Genomic DNA, 17,268 nt, shown 5'->3' with positions numbered 1-17,268 from the left:
ATAGCATGGGGACAGGACCCATGGGCAGTCAGAGCTTCTGCTGCTGCCGCTTCTGCTGCCCCCGCTGGCATGGGGACAGGGCCCATGGACAGGCAGAGCAGCTGCTGCTGCCCCCGCTGGCATGGGGACAGGACCCATGGGCAGGCAGAGCTGGTGTGTGGGGACAAGACCCACGGGCAGTCAGAGCTCCTGCTGCTGCCCCGAGTTGAGGGTTAGGGCTAATTTTATAACGCATGGGTACGTGACTTATTTTTACTGGAGAAAAGAAAAGATGATGTAAAAAGTCATTAAATGATTTCAGTGCAGATGGGGTCTGGTTATTGTGCGGTCATATAACTTTAGATACGAATCTGGCCATATAGATCGGCATGTAGGTGAGGATGCCCTGGGCTTCTCTTCCTGGGGCGGTCCTAATTCATATCATAAAAAAAGTCCACTGGGTCGTATAGTTTGGCATGCAGGCCAGGTCATCTTGGGCTTCTCTAGCTGGGGCAGCCTTAATCCACATCAATACCATAATAAGAAAGATCTACTAGTTAAAAAGTGTAGTTAAAATCTCACAAGGTTGTAATCTATCATAACATTAATAAAAAAAAAAAAGTGTAGTTAAAAAAAAGTTCTGGTTAGTTTTTTTAATCTCCTTTTAAGATTTATGGGTCACCTGGGGGGAGGTGGTAGGTAATTTATAAACGCTTTTGAAGGTTAAGGGTGATAAGGCAGAGAGGTAGCCTTTATTTTGGTTAAGCCACACTGTTGAGATAGGGCAGGTGTTGAATTATTTGCTGATTTGGGGGTGAGGAGAAAGAGGAATAAGCCTTGTTACTCAGCTGTTTCAGGCTTGAGGTGAGAGAAAGGCTGGTTTCAGGGCCTCAAGAATCCTAAGCAGCTGGAATCAGTGACCAGTGGAGAAGGTGTGGCACCCAGACCTTGGATCAGAAGATTAAAACCTCACCTCAGGCCCACCTTTCACTGGCCCTGCACGCTACCAAAGGATAAATGCCGGCCTGATGGGGGGTGGGGGTCTGCTGAGATTAAGGTAAGCTTTGGGTGAATGCCAAACTTGGAAAAGCCAGCTTGGTGGTATAGTGGTTAAGATTCCGTGCTCTCAGGGCCACCGGCACGGGTTCATTTCCTGGTCAGGGAACCATGCCACCTGCTGCCTGCTGGTTGTCATACTGTGCCAGCTGCGTGTTGCTGTGATGCTGAAAGCTGTGCCACCAGGATTTCAAATGCCAGCAGGGTCACAGGTGTACAGGTTTCAGCAGAGCTTCCAGACTGAGACGGACTAGGAAGAAGGACCTGACCACCCACTTCTGAAAAAATTGGTCATGAAAACCCTGTGAATAGCAGTGGAGCATTGTCTGATATAGTGCAGGAAGGTGACAGGATGATGCAAAAGGACCAGGCAGGGTTCCACTGTGTTCTACACAGGGTCACTAGGACTTGGAAGGAGTTGGAATCAACTCAAGGGCATTAACAACAATAAACACTTGGAAAAGTTCTGGACTGCGGAGTCCATCACCTAGGACCCCAAGGTCCTGAAATCTCTCCAGGTCTCAACTTCTTTCTCTGTAACATGAGAGAGGCTTACTAAAATCACCTAGTCTGCTGCTGGCTCTAGCAGTGCCTCACTTCTAGTGTGAAAATGTTGGCCTTGTGCTTGCTCATTATAGACCCAGCAGCACCCTCTGAGGCCTCGGACAAGTTTGAATGATGATCAGAGTTGGTCTCAGTTCCTGGGTGGAGACTTATCAGCTGGGTGGCAGTGGAAAGTAAGCGGGAAGGGGCCCTGCTTCTCCTGTCCCCTGCCATTCTTCTCCTTCTGGAACAACAGAAGGCAGGTGCCTACGCATAGGCCTGTGTCCTGGCTACAGCAAAGCCCTGGGCTGACAGGGGAGCTGAGCAGTTGAGCAGAGGTTGAGACAGTCAAATGTACAGAAGGAGAGAAGCCTCACAAATGGCTTCACCATCATTTGGTGAGAGGACCTCAGAGGTAACCCTCTTCCTTCCCTGAAGAAGGACATGTCCTTTCTGGGAGTTTGAAAAGATCCACTACAACACCTACCTCCAAGGATGAGTTGGAGATGAGCATTTATGAGGTAAGTGTGTGTGTGTAGCTCCTACTCTCTGTACAATAACTGTTAAATGACATATCAAGGATGCTTTGAGACCCTAAGGCCTAAAATAGGCAGTGTTCATGCTTATAAAGACTAAAAAAATTCACACACAAAGGCTTACCACAAATACCACACACACAGACAACAATGCTCTGGTGTAGGCAAGTGTCACCCTCAGCCCACTCTGTGCTTCCGGGAGTCCAGGGAGGAGAAGAGTTGGGGTGTTGGCTGGTATAAGGAGGCTCACTCCCACCGCCATTATTACTCAGTGCCCAGAGCAGGGGGCTGCAGTTGACTCAGTCGAGACTCATTTCCAGGACTGCTCTACATTTGGACAAGGGCTTGGGGAGCTTGGCTTTCTCTGAGAAGCCTACCAATACCTAAGTTAGGCCACAATCAGAGAGACCTTCCTGGATCACATCAAGTAGGTCTGATCCCTAGGCTCACCTGATTCTCTTCCTGTTCATTTTCTTTACAGAACTGATCATTTATTTGCAGCTTTATTCAATGACTATCTTCCCCTTTAAATTATAAGGTCCATGAGGGCAAGGATGATGTGAATTCTTTCTATCATGATAAAAAATATCATAAAATTTCCCATCTTAACCATTTTAAGTGTAAAGTTCTGTAGTGTCAAGTATATTTACATTGTTGTGAAACACATCTCCAGAACCTTTATATCTTGGAGAACTGAAACTTTTTACCCATTAAAGAATAACTCCCCTTTATCCCCTTATCCCCCAGCCCTGGGTAACCATGGTTCTACTTTCTGTATCTACGAATTTGACTACTTTAGATACCTCATATAAGTAGAATCATACAGTATTTGTCCTTTGGTGACTGCTTATTTCATTTAGCACAATGTCCTCAAGTTTCATCCATGTTGTAGCACATGACAGGATTTCGTTCCTTTTCAAGGCTGCATAGTATTCCATTGTGGATAGACCACATTCTGTTTATCCAATCACCCATCATGGACATTATGTTGCTTCTACCTCTTGGCTACTGTGAATAATACTGCAATGAAGATGGGTATGCAAATATCTCTTTGATATCCTGCTTTCAATTCTTTTGGATATATACCCAGAAGCGGGATTGCTGCATCATATGGTAGTTCTATTTTTAATTTTTTTAAACTCCCATACAGTTTTCCAAATACAATGTGCATTTTTATCACAATACCATACTGTGTACTTAATATAATGCCTGGGCATAAAGGAGACCTTCAACTGTCTGTTCAGTGTATGAATGACAACAAAAGAGACTTGAGGGTAACGAAAGGACAGACCTAGGCCTTTCCACCATGGCCTCTCTTGGCTAAGGCCTGATTATAATCATTAGAAACCCTGATCCAGAGGCTTGTCTGTCCTTTGCTGCAGGGCTGACACAGAATGAAACATAAGGAAAAAACCCCAAACACTAGCTGCCTTCATCTCAAGATCTTTTATTAAAATCCTAAGTTCCCTTGCCTTTTGTTCATTTTGTCATCTACCCCTTTCCTCCACTTAATTTTCAAATTTCTCCTAAAAGAAAGAGGAGAAAAGAGAAGCAAGAATCCAAATCTCAGAGAAGAAATCTCCCCAAGTCCTGGAGTAGCTGGGTATGGCACAGGCTGTGGTCAACAGGTCTCATTCCTGACTCAGGTGGCCCAGGGATGACCTTAGGAGGGCTGCCCCCTCATGGACATCATCTGCAATGTCCTGAAGAATGACCACCACCTCCTGGGGCTGGGCCTAACTGTCTCTGGCTACCTGCGCCAGGGCTGCCAGGTGGACATTGTGCTGGTGTAGGTGATGCTGCAGCCGGGCAGCTGATTCCCGGGCTGATTGGCTGAGCAGGCACCTGTTCTCTGCCATCTCAGCTGCAATCATGGCAGCAACAATCTGGTGGCACCTGAGGGTCCAGGCTCTGAGCTGGACCTGTGCTCCAGGGGGACACCGTAGACACCCCGAGAGCCTTTGAGGCTGGTGATAGAGTTTCTCTCTCTGAGGATGGTTTCTGTCTGGAGACTTTGCCCTTCCCTAGACTTCTGTTGGAGAAAAAAGAAATTCTAGCTGCTCTCCTCATCCTATTCTTTCTAGGCCCCGGTTTTAACACTGAAAAAAATTACCATGATGACCAGTTATCAACTACATTCAAGGCAAGGGGCAGTTCTTAGCCAGTGGAAGGATCCCTGGGCTTGGGTTCTAGTGTCAGCCTTAGCATTAACTGGCAGTGTCTGCTGACTCTAACACCTGCAGTGAAATGCTTTCCTAAATTTTCAGGAGCTCCAGCTCCTTTGAGGGGATCTCGACTTTGGTTGTATCACTTATGGCTTCCTTCTCTACCCAGTCCCCTGGCATCAGGGCTTTGGTAGAACACATTTGCCCAACTATGCGCCCCAGTCCCTTGGGCATCCTGGCTAATCTCCTTCTCAGTTGTCTTGCTGGTTTGGGTACCAGTTGGGTTTTCAGGACTGAGGTCACTGGACAGCTCTAATGCTTCCACTTCCAGCTTAAACTGATACTCTGTCTCTATCTCCATCTCTGGTTCTGGTGCCTCCTGCTGCTCCTGCTGCTGGGGAGAGTATTCTTCTGCTCATCCATCTTTCTCCTCGTTACTTTTGTCCTTCCCTGGATCAGCTGGTGGTGGTGGTCGCGATCTCATGGCCAGGTCTGCTCCCTGAGATTGCCTGGGCTGCTGCTGCCAGTCATCTGCAGCACCTGAGCCATCACTCTGTAGAAGGGGCAGCCCTGGGGCTGCACCCGAGAGTGCAGGATGGCCATGTGGGTCTTCCTATAGGTCACCTTGAGGGCCTTGAACTTGGTACAGCACTAGTATGCATGCTGGACATATCCCAGCTCCTGAAGGTGTGTGGCCACATCTTCATGGACTGAAGTGTTGCAGTGAATTGTCTTCAGGCACCTCTTGGTGGCAGGCTCCTCCATGTTGATGAGCAGGTGCTGGATCTCTGCTGGAGCCCAGTGGATCCCACATGGATCTTGCTGTGGTGCCTGTGGTGCTGACTCCTGGCCTGGGAGTGTGAGGGCTGAGGCCATCAGTGGATGTCCTGGACTGGTCCTGTCAAAGAGAAACAGCACTGGACACTTGTTAAAGGTGGCAAGACAGATTTTACTCAGACTACTGCAGTAGGGAAGAGGGACTCCAAAAGAAACTGAGCTCAGGGGCTGGTCCGGTGGGGCAGCAGTTAAGTGCACATGTTCTGCTTCGGTGGCCTGGGGTTTGCTGGTTCAGACCCCGGGTGCGGACATAGCACCGCTTGGCACACCATGCTGTGGTAGGCGTCCCACGTATAAAGTAGAGGAAGATGGGCATGGATGTTAGCTCAGGGCCAGTCTTCCTCAGCAAAAAGAGGAGGATTGGCAGCAGTTAGCTCAGGGCTATTCTTCCTCAAAAAAAAAAAAAAAAAAAAAAGAAAGAAAGAAAGAAAGAAACTGAGCTCAACGCCAACTAAGACTGAGTGACTGAGGTTTTTTAAGGTGCTAAAGGGACTTAGCCCCTTAGAAGTAACTAAAAGGGACTACAGGGGGATGAAAAGGAACAAGATAGCGCTGGGAAGACTCTGGGGAACGAAAAAGGGGGCTATGGGAACATGGAAAATTATAGAGGGGGGGGGTGAGTGGAAACTGACCAGAAAGGCTTTGGCAATGTGGTTTGGGACAAAGTACATTTTGCAGTTTGGCAGAGCTGTGTTTTCTTGGGCAAAGACTCAGCACAGGGGCTGGGGTCACCTTTAGGGACACAGCCTAATGCAGGCAGAAGCCAGCCTAAAATTTGGTCAAGTCTCTTGGCACAGTGTTCAGGCAAGTCCTTTGTGCCGCATGGGAGTTCACAGTTCCCGGCTCCTTCCTGGTGCACAGCGTCCCTATTGGAGCAGTCTGGATGCTGTGAAGCAGTAAGCCTGGGATTCCTCTTCTTTCTTTGCAATCCTTAGTGGGTGATGGGAGGGTCAGGGTGGACCACAGCTAGGGCAGCTTAATGGGAAAGGCCCTCACTTGGTTGCAGCCTTTACTGCAGAGTGGCTGGAACAGCAATAGGTGAGGAACAATGTTATCGAGGAAGGACCCCCAGAGAAGCCCCCAGTGCCGCAGAATTTACTGTGCCTGCTGCTTTTTGTGCTTCTTTAGCTGCTGGAGATTGTCAGGGATGTGCCTGGTACAACAGATGATGCTGTGGAGGTTCCAAGATAGTAGACCTTGTTAATGTCCCAGGCCCTTGGGTTCTGCCCTGCTTTGCTCAAGTTAGAGCCTACGGCAGCGAGGGACAGAATCAGAGTTGTGGGTTCATCCACCCGGAGACCCAAGACCTGCCCAGGACCCACCAAGACTGGCTGTCAGGTGAGGAATTTCCTTGGCCAGCCATAGCCACCCCAATCTGTTGACAGGGAGAGGTAAGTATGCACCTGTTGTCTTGTCCCCTCTTGAAGCAGGGCAGGCTTCTGCTCAGTAAGCCACAGGTGGCTCTGCCCACACGTACCTGTACCTTCCTGCTTACTTGCCTCCACTTCAGCGTGAACAGCTCCTGAACAGCTCACTGCTGAAACGCCAGTGGGTACTAGCACGCGGGCTGGCCAATGAGCAAGCAGCCTCAAGGCAGGGTCGGTCATTCCCCAACAGACCATTTACACAGACATCTTTCTTGGGAAATCCCTTCAATGGCAACTGAACAGAACAGACTGGTTCCCACAGTACTGTTGACAGAAATATCTTGCGGGGCCAGACTGCTGTCTAGGTTAAGATGGTACCACCCACAACCGTAAGCACCAGCTGACTTCTCTTGAAAAGAGAGGACTGTTATCATGAAGCCCAGGGCTGGCTTTGGAAGGCCAGGGCTAGGTGTGAGAAGGTCGTTGGGGGCCCCGCACTTCAGCCTGGGACACAGGGGAGGAAGGACATGACCAGGTGTCAGGAACAGCCATATCCCTCTCCTCTACCCTCTTGACCATGGCTCCCCACCACGGCTCCCATGAAGTAAAAGTCAGGTTCAGGATTCTGCGGCACTCCTGGGCACCCCCCAGGAAGTCCCCATTTCTAGACACTGTCCCAAGTCTCTCTCCCTTGTCTTTCTGTCAAAACACTCTGTGGGTCACCTAGAAGCTCTTCTGAGCATCCCAGCTCAGAGCTGGAGATAGAAAAGACTTAAAGGTTTCAAATTTTGAGGGCCTGAAAAAGGACCCAAGAAGGCAGTAAAGCAAACGGGAAAGGCTGGGCAGGCTTACACAAGAGGTCAGGAAATCATTTAAGATCTGAATGGGCGTATTCAATGTTAACTCAACAGCCATTCATTACAGCCTACTCTATCAGGCATTGTGCTAAGCACTCGGGGTAAGAAGTGGAATAAGACATGGTCCAGTGGGGAAAACAGATAGGTAAACAGTAATTGGAATACAATAAAAAGGGGCATTGATAGAAAAATGTCAAAGCAATGACATGAGGTCATTCCATCCCATTTTCTTCTACAGGGATCTAATGTAAGCAAAGTCAATTGGTAGCCCTCTACCGTAACTCTTCCTCCTTCTCTCCCTTTCCTCCCTACTCTTTTCCTTTTCTTCTCCCTCTTCTTTCTTCCCTTCCTCACAGCCATCCAGTGGCATCCAAGAGCGCTCACTCGTCCCACTAATAGAACACAGGGTTCTAAATGAGTAGCTGACCCCTGTCCAAGGGGAACAGAACTTCCCAATGGAATTGGGCTGTCCAGCTCCTTAGTCCTCTGCTGTGAGGAAGACTCATATGTTAGATGATCACTTTGTGGACAAAAGTTTCCTAAGTGACAAGAAATCAGGTTCAAATCCTAAGATCTAAACCAGTCAGAGAGAAATAGTCCAACACAGAGAAAAGAGGAAAGTATCTGGATGGATGGTTTGGCCTAATGTGTTTCTTTTATATTTGAATTTTTATTTATGAAAGATAATAGTTTGAAACTACAATCAATTTCAGACAATATAGTTTGAAGTCCAAGTACTCACCACCCAGATTTTATATGTTAACATTTTGTTATATTTGCTTCAAATCTTTTCTTAAAAAGATTTAAATTCAACTAAAGATCTACTCCCCTTCTTTTGCTCCTCCCCCAGAAGAAATCACTATCCTGAAGTCGGGTTGTGTCATTCATTCTCAGGCATATTCTTATAGTTGATACATTTATGTGTTAATAAAAATAAATAATAATAGTTTATATGTTTGAAAGTTTACATAAAAGGTTTAATACTGTACATATCTTTTGCTACCTGATTTTTTCACTCAGTATTCTCTTGAAATGTGAGGCTCCATTCTACTTCTGTAATCCATTTTAAGAATAAACCAGTTTATTTCTTATTTATTTCTATCATATTTCTTAAGCTTTCTATTTACCATGCTTTTCTCTGATTTCTTTTTCTCACCTCTTTTCCTGTCTTCTGTGTATTCAGAGTGTTTTCTTTATTCCTCTTTTCCCTCTTCTACTTTGGAAATGATACATTATATTTCAATTTTTCTAGTCTTTATCCTTAAATTTTTAACATGAATAACTGCCTTCAAAATGTCCATTCTCCTTTCAAATAAAGATCTTAGAATATTTAACTTTGATCTGCTCTAGCCATTTGCCATGTTATTGTCTAATGCTGTGCTGTTTAATAAGGTAGCCACTAGCCACATGTGGCTAATGGCTACCATATTGGACAGAGCAGATATAGAACATTTCCATCACTGTTGAAAGTACTATTAGAAAATGCTAGTTATTTCCATCTAGTTTTTACCCCCTCTAAATTAGTCATTATTGTTAGTATTGATATTTTCTAGATTTAGCATTGTGTTTATCAATTTCTTTGCTCACCATTGTTTTTTCCTTACTTCTGTATTCAATATCCTGCTTCCTGAAATGTATCCTTCAGGAGTCTGCTATGGACTGAATTGTGTCCCCGCCAAATTCACATGTAGAGGCCCTAATCCCTAAATGTGACTGTATCTGGAGAAAGGGTCTTTAGGAAGTAATTAAGTTAAATGAGGTCATAAGGTGGGACCCTAATCCAGTAGGACTGGTGGCCTTATTAGAAGAGGAAGAGAGCTCTCTCCAAAAACTGAACCCTGCCGGACCTTGATCTGAGACTTCCAGCTTCCAGGACTGTGAGAGAGAAATTTCTGTTGCTTAAGCCCCCAGCCTGTGGTATTTTGTTATGGCAGCCCTAACAATAAATACAGAGTCCGTTCAACAGAGATCTGGAGTGCTATTCTGAAAGTCTTTATTTTGCCCTAAATCTTTAATAATAGTTTAGCAAGGTATAGAATTCTAGGTTGTCAGTTATTTTCTTTGGGCCTTTGAAAATATTGTTCATTGTTTTATGCCCTTTGTTGTTGCAGTTGAGAAATGTGCTGTCAGTCTAAAATTTTGTTCCTCTTTTCTTTTGGATTGCTTTCAATATTTTTCCCATATTCTTGGTGCTTTGAGTTTCATGACAGTGCATCTAAGTGAAGGTTTAATTTTATATTCCTTGCTTAGGATTCACTGTGATTCTTTAATCTGAGGATTCTTGTCTTTGATCAATTCTGGAAAATTCTTGGCTACTATTTCTTTTATTTCCTTTATTTTTCTCCATCTGGAATTCCCATTAGATATATTTGAAACTTTTCATTCTACCGTTCATGTCTCTTAACTTCTCTTTGTGTTTTTCATTTTCCCCACTCTGCTGCATTATGGCAATTTCCTCAGCTCCATTTCTAGTTCTTTTTTAAAAGGTGTCTAATTTGCTTTTAACCAGCCCATTAACTTATTCTTTCAGTAACAGTATTTTTCAATTCTAAAAGTTTGATTTGCTCCAATCTACCTTTCTTTCAGGGTCTAGTGGTGTCCTGAGTATTTCTTTATGTTTTTTTTTTTCTTTTAAACAACCTCATTATTTTAAACATATTGATTTTAGGATCTAACTGAATTTCTCTGGTCTTGAGTCTTAGTCTTGAGTTGTCTAGATTATGAAATGGAGCTTTAGACTAAATGGCCTCTTAGGTGACTTCCAGCTTGGAAATTCTAGTATGCACCCTGATATTCATTTACTTTTTAATAAACACTGTGGGCATACTTTGCATTTCCAATTAATGAAGGTGGCATTGGAGCATGGCAGTGAATAAAGAATGATTATTTTAAAAGCCACCTTCCCCAGACCTCCAGGGCTCTGAGCCAACACCTTCCGTTTTCTCACATCCCCTTCCTGTATTAGCAGAGAGAAGCAGGTGGCTAATGGGGAACACAGGCCAGGAAAAATATCCATCTGGGTTTGGTTTCAGATCAGAGATATTTTTTGGAGGCTCATCAAAGAATCCAGTGAAAGGCTGGGGAGATGAGGTAAACACTGAACTGCCCTGCTTCTCAGAGATTTTTGTTTGATCTTTGTAGCACTTAAAATATAAAATTAGAGTGTTCACAATTTTCTACACTCTCTAAAACCAACAGAATCTTGGAGGGCTGGAAGAAGGGTATGAAAGCTGGTATTTCTTTTTATCTAAAAATTCCCACAGGTGAGCTAGTAGAATGTAGGAAGGTGCTGGAAGTGAACTGTGGGTGTGAGCTGGGGTGAGGAACAGAGGAGGTGATCTTTGCATATTTCTAAAAACGGCAAGGGAGTGATCAATACAACCATTTCTGCAGCTTGTATCCCAAGGTGCCTCACAAGCATCTTTCAAATTCTGCTCCTATGTTGTCAAAAGTTCAGGGAGTACAGGAGGCAAGGAGATTCAGTCTTCCCAAACCCTGGCTTCTGGTCTATCAAACTGATTGTGAATGCTGTGGACAGGAACTGTAGCTTCTCAGTCAAATGGCATGGAGCCAATGAAAATCAAAAAAATCAATATTCAGTTTACTTCAACAAGCACTGGCTCTTCCGCCCTCACCCCCTGGTCCCCCCGCCCTCCCCACCCCCGCCAGCTGACCAGATGCAGCCATGGTGCTTTTATGATTTATTTTCTTTGCTTAGATTCTTAGAATAGACTTGATTGAGGCAGAATTTCTATGCACTTTGCTTTATTGAGGTATAGTGTATATATACTTTGTTTTAAAATTCAACAAAATGTAATTTTCCTTCCTTTTCCGTACTGTCCTAGACAAAGTTTTGGAACTAAATGCCAAAGTTGTATTCCTCTCCTGACTACTGGTGTTTGGGGAGACTTAGTTATGTCTTAAATTTCTTTTTTTCTGTGTCTTAACTGCAAAATTGTTCATCCTAAATTACGATCTAAAAAGAGAGCATTAACATCTACGTGCATTTTGTAAGCCCTGGGGGCACTGTGTGTGAGGCCCATGTGGTTATACTACATCTATGTAATTTTTATCCGGCTCTCTCCCTCATTCCTACTTCCACCCAAATAGCTTTTACATCTGTCTGTATCTGTATTTCTTCTGAAATGTCTCACTCCCATCCTTTGCATCTCTCCCTTCTTTGAACCCCCTTTCCAGGCCTCATTTCTTTTTATCTGATTTAAAGAATCCATTCTACACATCCTCTGGCCAGATTAATCTTCCTGAAGCACAACTTTGACACTGTCTCTCCTTTGCTCAAAGCCATCAATGGCTCCCTTTTGCCCAGTAAATCAAGCACAGTCTTCTGACTCTGCTGGTCAGTGTCCTTATAGTCAGGCCCAATGTACTCACTGCTTCCAGTTCCACCCTGCACCCACCTTTCCCACTGACCCTGCATTCCAGCCACGTTCGTCTCTCCCAAGGACTTGGTCACTGCTGCCTTGACATTTTGCTTGGAATGTCATTGCTGCCAGATCTCCCCTAGAGGAAATATGGCCCACCTTTTGATCCTCCAATCAAATACTACCCCCTTTCTTTAGCTTTCCCTCCTCACTCCTGTGCAAATTTATATCTGCCATTTTTAATGCATATGGCTCTTTGTACCAAGCCTAGAACACATGTTCCCTTTTCTCATGGTTATTTGTGTTTGTACCTTATTTTCCATACTAGATTGTAAACTTTTGATCTTTGTATCCCACTAAATACCTTGCATATAATATAATAAATTACAAGGCAGTATTATTTTAGTGTGAGTAAGTATCAGCATCTCAGAGCCCTGTTGGCTGATCAAGACAGGCATTTTAAATATTTTGAAACTTCTAAATGATGATGTACAGTTTACTTGAAGGATAATATCGAAGAGAAACCGATTATAAATAATATCTAATTTACTGTCTCATACATAGCTCACACATAATTGATTAAATGAATGAATAAGCAAATGTTACCAGACACATACAGATGCTACCCCATCTGTAAACTAGCAGAAGGCATTCATCATGTCCAGAGAAATGTCCCTCTATACTTCAAATGGTAAAATGAGTAAGAAAAACTGCAATGCACTAAGGTAAAAATACAATACACTGTCTTTTCAAATCAATTATTCTAAAATATAAAATATCTGTTCACTTAATATTTAAGTAACCTCTACTGAGTCTTATGGGTCAGATTCTGCATTTGGATATTAACATACTCACTTGTTCTTAAATGCTATTCCATATGGTTTTATATGGCTATAGACCATGTGGCTGCCTCTGTCGCTTACTGGTGTGGGATTCTGGGATCTTTTAAGCTTTATTCTTCTCACCTGTAAAATAAGATTAAAAATAACCACATCACAAGGTACTATAAAGATTACATGAGATTATATGGCAAAGTGCATAGCATCGTGTCTGGCATACAGTACATGTTCAATCAATGGTTGCTATGATTTCATGTTAAATCATAAACTATTGCAAGAGATAGATTTTTATACTCTAAGGCTGCACTGTCTAACATGGTAGCCACGAGGCACATGCAGTGATTGTGCACTTGAAACGTGGCCAGTCTGAATCGAGATGTGGGCTAGTGTAAAAAAACATTCTAGATTTTTAAGACAGTACAAAAAAAGGTAAAATATCCATTAATATTTTTTTTAAATATTGCTTACATGTTGAAATGATATTTTGGATATATTGGGTTAAATAAAATATTAAATTAATTTCACCTTTTTCTTTTTTACTTTTTAAAATGTAGGTACGAGAACATTTTAAATTATATATGTCTTGTATTATATTTCTATGGGGCAGTGTTGATCTAGAGTCTCTGGTCAAGGACAGACTTAGGTATACAGATGCTTAACTAATATTTGATTGGTTGATGGATAAGGCTACATCTCTTCATCATTTCATTACATTGGCACAATTTAAAGAGTTAAGGGGCTATGTTTTTTAAAATGCACACTTAAATCTAGACAGATTTACAGAGTGGAGTTATTATTAGAGAATCTCATATACCACATTCATATTTACTCAGTAAGTTTTTGGTAATTTCCTCCTGCAAATCTGTGGTTCTAAGTACAGAAGCAAAGCTCTTCAAACAGCCTCAGTGAGATTTGTGCAGCTAAGAATGGGGATGACTTTTCAGTGACTAAGAAACGCGACTGCTGAAATTAACCTTGGCAAATGACAATGAATCAGAAATTGTTGGCAGGCCCAACGGTGTTGTCAAATTTAACAGGCAAAACAGGATCATCCATGCTTTCTGGCTTCTGGATTTTCCTGCTCTTTGTAGCATTTCTAACCCAAAGGATGCCAGGAAGCAAAAGATGGGGGCAGAGGCTATGGGACTCTCTTGTCTTCACAAGGCACACTGGCTAACTCCGGGGACCATTTGGTTTCCATAATGTTCCTTAAACATGGAGCAAACACCTCTGATGGCTTGCAACACTAGTCAAATTGGAGCCAAACAATATCCTGCCTATGAATGTATTACTCCTTTAGCCAATTGGATTTGCAGCACACAGGTCTCACTCAAATAAGTGTCTGGATTGGTTCTATTGGAAGCTTTTGGTGGGAGTGGAGAGGGGGCTTGAATTTGGTTGTCTGAATTGTTCCAGAATGCACCAAGGTGCTTCCTCCCCTTTCTCTCCAGCATCTCTTGACCCCTCTCCAACCACTAATACCACCACCACTGGAACATTTACTTAGTGCTTACTACATGCCAGGCACTTTTCTCAATGTTTTACATCCATTATGACCTCACTGAATACTCAAGCCATTCTTTGAATTAGACACTACTTCTATCCTAATTATAAAGGTGAGGAAACTGAAGTAGAGGCTGGTTAAGAAAGTTGTTCACAGTCACACAATTGGCAAGTAGAGCCGCCAGAAAGAGAAAAGAGGTCGGCTTGTCTTGGTGCTCGTGACCCTGAACTACAGCATCAGGAGAAGATTCTGACTAGTCCATAGCACAGAATAGAACAGACCTGCTTGGCCAGGGCAAGCCTGGGCCTGCAGGTTATTCCTTAAGCTGCTCTGGCACCTAGAGCTGTATGGAGTTTTTGACACCCAAGCTTTTGTGGCCTTTGAGGGAATGTCAAAGGACCATAACGGATTATGACACTTGCCTGAGTGTCTAAAGCTAGTTATTAATCACAGGGTCTTGTCTGAAATTTTTGCAACATATAATATTGTTCATTGATTTGAACAAGGATATTTATATCATTTAGTAAGCATAAGGAATATTTATTAACTATTTTTTCATTGAACTGTGCTGCCTTTGGGTACTGTTTGGTTCTTGAGGACACAGAAAAGTGGAAGCATCACGGACTTTGCAGTCTCTGTTTTCCACTGTCTTCCTGCATACTTGTGCTCTCCAGGGAGCCCCTTAGTGTTTATTTAGCCTTGGAGATTGGCTTAGGTCCATCGAGGGCTAGGGTGGAGAGAAAATGGATTCAGAGGGGAAGCAAGAATGTGAGCACAAATGTAAACCATAGGTACACGAGTTCACCAGGTTACCTGTGCTTCTTCATTGTGAGTAAGAAGCAGAGGAGAGCCATTGGCTAAGCTCGGCTGGACTCTGTAATGAGATAGTACAAACGTCCCTAACTTTCTTTCTTATTTTTTAAAGATTGGTACCTGAGCTAACATTTATTGCCAATCTTCTTTTTTTTTCTTCCCCTTCTTCTTTTCCCCAAAGCCCCCCAGTACATGGTGGTATATTCTAGTTGTAGGTCCTTCTGGTGTGCTATGTGGATCACCACTGCAGCACGGCCTGACAAGCGGTGCCATGTCCATGTCCAGGATCCGAACCACAGAAATCTGGGCCTCGAAGTGGAGCATGCGAACCTAACCATTTGGCCACATGGCCCGGCCCCCCCCCCCCCCCCCCCCCCCCCCCCCCCCGGCTAATTTTCTTATAGCAGCAATCTGATGGATTATTCTCTTTGCAGTTTGGAGGAGCAGGAGATACCAAAGGAAACATCCTTTCTCTCCTCAAAGATCTCATGCCCTAATGAAAGAAGGGAGAAACACCAATTAAATATCCGCATGTCCTTTATGGCGGAAGACGATGACATTAAGGCAAATGAAGTCTTTATTGAGGAACACAGCATAATTAATTCTGAATGGAATTGTCTTTACACAGTTTAAAAATTTCCCATAGGCTCAGGAATGTCACAGTGGGATAGGTTATTACAGGTTTTCCAATTCCTCACCTTTTATATGAGGAAACTGAAGCCCAGAGAAAAGTGTGTTAGCGTCAAAGATTTGGTTTCCATACTCCCACTCCTTTGGCTTTTCCATTGCAAATGACGAGTTTTCTTTGCTTGTTTGAACTAAGCTTCTTGGTTATTTTAGTGTTAATTTCAAGTTGTTTCCAGAGCAGAGAATATTGTCGGTCTTGCCTTCAATATATTCATAAAATGATAGTTACAATCAAGTGATAAAGGCACAATTAATAAGTAATTTTCTCTTATAATTGCAAACAGGGTCCTTATTCTAGAATTTTTCTTTTTTTTTATCTGCCCACTAGGATGACACAAAACATAGTAACTGTAAACTGTATAATAACTAAAAAAATATATACACATACAAATAGATGGCATATATAATTTGTTTAGGCATATTATTCTTAGAATACTTACCAAAGCACAGTGAGTCCTGGAGACCTTCGAACATAAACTAATAATTAGTTGGCCGAAATTTCTGATGTAGAATTACCAGGTGTCTACTATCCGGCAATCTGGTATTTTAGCTTCCTGTTCAGTAAAATTAAAAACACATGCTGGGGCAACGAGACTGTTCTTTACTGTGCACTGTGTGGTTACATGGGTGTATACATAAACATTCATTGAGCTGCACACTTAAGATTTGTGCATTTTACTGTATATAAATTATACCTCAAAAAAACCCTAAAAAATATAAACAAACCACAAAAGATAAACACAAGCAACAAAAAAAACCTTGGACATGCAACTGCTCTTTTAATTATTTATAATTTCAGATTTGCTATATCTTAATTACTCATTGATACTTAAAAGTGGCTCTAAACACTTTTTTTGTTTCTCCTTGTGTTTATCTTTCAATCAACTAAATTTTTAAAAAAGATTCTGTGATCTTCCTCTAAGTCGAGAAAGCCTTTAACTTACCCGTCTGCAAGTCAGATGGTGCAATAATTTTGTCCAAAACTTTGTACAACACAGGAGTCCATCTCTAGGGGGCGGGGTACATGCCGAAAATTTTCCTTTCACTTCACTCTCCTCCGTAGCCTGATATTTTTATAGGGTACTTCAGGGGACGGTATTCAGAGAGCAAACAGGTCGCTGAACTAAATAACCTTTCCCAAAGATGCTACGAGTCTATTTTCCACCCTACAGATTCTCAAAATTCATTTTTCTCCCCTGGATGCCACTTGAGGACAGTTGCTTGAGAAACCTATCTAGCACACCTGATCTGAATATGTATATACATATTTTTTGAGGAAGATTAGCCCTGAGCTAACTGCTGCCAATCCTCCTCTTTTTGCTGAGGAAGACTGGCCCTGAGCTAACATCCGTGCCCATCTTCTTCTACTGTATATATAGGACTCCTGCCACAGCATGGCTTGCCAAGTGGTGCCATGTCCGCACGGGGGAATCCAGACCAGCGAACTCCGGGCTGCAGAGAAGCGCAATGTGCGAACTTAACCGCTGCGCCACCAGGGCGGCCCTGAATATATTTTAAAATCGATTTGCTTCTACGTTTTCATATCTCTGCATTATGAACCCCCATTCTCTGACGTTTAGTCTGTTTTCAATAAAACCACGGGGCTGCAGTTCATTTGCCCTGCAGCAGGTCAGGGTACCCCAAACCAAGACTACGACTCCCAGAATGCATCCCTTCCCGGTCTGTCCCGCCTTGGGCTGCCC

General features: G+C 43.2%; 1 long non-coding RNA gene across 1 annotated transcript; it reads right to left on the bottom strand.

The window, feature by feature from the left end:
- Positions 1–3,212: 3,212 nt before the first annotated feature.
- Positions 3,213–17,227, bottom strand: LOC102148758 (uncharacterized). The gene is made up of 4 exons (XR_289156.4): positions 16,510–17,227; positions 15,577–15,765; positions 12,578–12,687; positions 3,213–5,177 (listed from the first exon to the last, which is right to left on the bottom strand). It is a non-coding gene; the product is annotated as an uncharacterized lncRNA (long non-coding RNA).
- Between the last annotated feature and the right edge of the window lie 41 nt (positions 17,228–17,268).

Source organism: Equus caballus, chromosome 20 (assembly GCF_041296265.1).
Source record: "Equus caballus isolate H_3958 breed thoroughbred chromosome 20, TB-T2T, whole genome shotgun sequence".
Lineage (NCBI taxonomy): Eukaryota > Metazoa > Chordata > Mammalia > Perissodactyla > Equidae > Equus > Equus caballus.
The sequence above is the reverse complement of the archived record's forward strand: the minus strand, read 5'-3'. Positions and strand labels throughout refer to the sequence as shown.